At 43.9% G+C, this 2477-nt stretch overlaps 1 pseudogene; it reads right to left on the bottom strand.

Moving 5' to 3' along the window:
* Positions 1-235: 235 nt before the first annotated feature.
* LOC109436537 (heat shock cognate 71 kDa protein pseudogene) lies at positions 236-2159 on the bottom strand (annotated as a pseudogene).
* Between the last annotated feature and the right edge of the window lie 318 nt (positions 2160-2477).

Raw genomic sequence — 2477 nt, 5'->3', positions numbered from 1 at the left:
TGTCAGTTTTAAATAGTTGTATTTAAGACACCACATTTTCCACTTTACAACACAGTGCTTATAACGTGGGTCATTATTTCCTTTCCCTGTGCACATATTCCATATTCACGTATCAAGAATACCCAGTTTTTTACTATATAGCAGCTCAACTTCAAAACTGCTAGGGAATTTGCTACAAAGTTGGATCCTTGCATATTTTGTGTGGAACAATGCTAAATCTATGCCGAAGGTTGGCTTAATCAACCTCTTCGATGGTGGGTCCAGAAGAGACACCACCAGAAAGACGTGCTCCACCACCAGGGAAACCCCCAGGCATCCCTCCTGGAATGCCACCCTCACTCTGGTACAGCTTGGTAATGGTGGGATTACAGACTTTTCCCAGCTCTTTCTGCTGATGTTTAAATTCTTCCTTCTCTGCAGCCTGATCCTTATCAAGCTGATGATTTTATTGCACATTTCAAGGACATTCTGGTTGTCCTCATCATTGATCTTGCTTTGGGGTTTTTCATCTTCAACAGTTGCTTTCATGCTGAATTAATAGGATTCAAGTGAATTTTTGGAAGACACCTTGCCCCTCTGCTTCTCATCTTCAGCTGTGTACTGCTCAGCTCCCTGGACCCTGTGCTCGATGTCTTCCTTGCTCAGATGACCCTTGTTATTAGTGAGAGTGATTGTGTTCTCTTTTCCTGTCCTCTGATCCACAGCAAACACATTGAGGATGCCATTGGCATCAATAACAACAGTGACTTCCATCTAAAGAATACCATGAGATGTGGGAGGTATGCCTGTGAATTCAAACTTGCCAGGCAATTGTTATCCTTGGTCATGGCCCACTCACCTTCATAAACCTGAATGAGCACACCAGGGTGGTGGTCAGAGTAGGCAGTGAAGGTCTGTGTCTGCTGGGTCGGGATGGTAGTATTGTGCTCGATGAGGACAGTCATGACTCCAACCGGCAGTTTCCATGATGAGGGAAAGGGGAGTGACATCTAACAGATGCAAATATTGAATATTTTCAGATTTGTCTCCAGATAGGATGGCTGCCTGGACAGCTGTACCATAAGCAACAGCCTCATCAAGGCTGATGCTCTTATTCAACTATTTTCCATTGAAGAAGTCCTGTCGGAGTTTCTGAATCTTGGGGATATGGGTAGAACCTCCCACCAGAACAATATCATGGATCTGGGACTTGTCGAGCTTGGCATCCCGAAGGACTTTCTCTACAGGGCCCAGGGTGCTAAGGAATAGGTCAGCATTCAGTTCTTCAAATTGGGCACAACTGATAGAGGTATAGTAATCGATTCCTTCATAGAGCGAAGCAATCTCAGTACTGGCCTGGGTGCTGGAAGACAGAGTACTCTTAGACATTCACAAGCAATACAGAGGAGATGGCCAGCCCTCTTGTTCTCACTGATGTCCTTCTTATACTTGTGCTTGAACTCTGCAATAAAATGGTTGACCATTTGGTTGTCAAAGTCTTTTCCACCTAAGTGGGTGTCCCCAGCTATAGATATGACTTCAAAGATTCTATGTGCACTTGTGAGAATTGACACATCAAAAGTGCCACCTCCCAAGTCAAAGATCAGCACATTTCTTTCGGCTCCAACCTTTTTGTCTAAGCTGTAAGCAGTGGCAGCAGCAGTTGGCTCACTGATGATACCAAGCACATTGAGACCAGCACTAGTTCCAGCATCCTTGGTAGCCTGACGCTGAGAGTCACTGAAGTAAGCAGGTACTGTGATGACAGCATTAGTAACAGTCTTCCCAATGGAGGCTTCTGCAATTTCCTTCATCTTTGTCAAAACTACAGATGACACTTCCTCTGGATAGACACTTTTTGGCTCTCCCTTATATTCTACTTGGACCTTGAGCCTGCCAGCATCATTCACCACCATGAAGGGCCAATGCTTCATATCGGATTGAACAACAGCATCATCAAATATACAGGTATTTGGCATCAAAAACAGTGCTGGAGGGATTCATTGCAATGTGACTCTGTGCGGCATAACCGATCAATCATTCGGTATCAGTAAAGGCGACATAACTTGGTTCAGTTTCCCCTGATGACTGGCAATTATTTCCACTTCTTTGTGTTGGAAAACACTCACACAAGAGTAGGTGGTGCCTAGATCAATGCGAACTGTAGGTGCCTTAGGCATGGTTGCTTCGTTGTAAGCATGGTTTGCGAAGAAGATAGATTTCAACAGCTGCCCCCCCCCACCCCCGCGTTCAATGAGCAGATGGTGTCTTACTTAAGGCATAGATATTTGTTGAGTAAAAATTGCGTGCTTGAAAGAATGCTGTGATAATTTACTAAATACTATAATGCTTTGCTAAATAAACACTACTAATGGAAGCAATAATCACTATTCACATATTTTAAGGGTGGATATTACTGTTGGGGAATGGAATGTACGCTGATTTTGACCTGATGCAGGTGCCGACCAAAAGTCTTCAAATACAGATGTGACTATTGT

This window comes from Rhinolophus sinicus, chromosome 15 (assembly GCF_057876585.1).
Source record: "Rhinolophus sinicus isolate RSI-liver-muscle chromosome 15, RSI-T2T, whole genome shotgun sequence".
In the NCBI taxonomy this organism is placed as follows: domain Eukaryota; kingdom Metazoa; phylum Chordata; class Mammalia; order Chiroptera; family Rhinolophidae; genus Rhinolophus; species Rhinolophus sinicus.
Note: the sequence above shows the minus strand (reverse complement) of the source record. Positions and strands in the feature narration are given on the sequence as shown.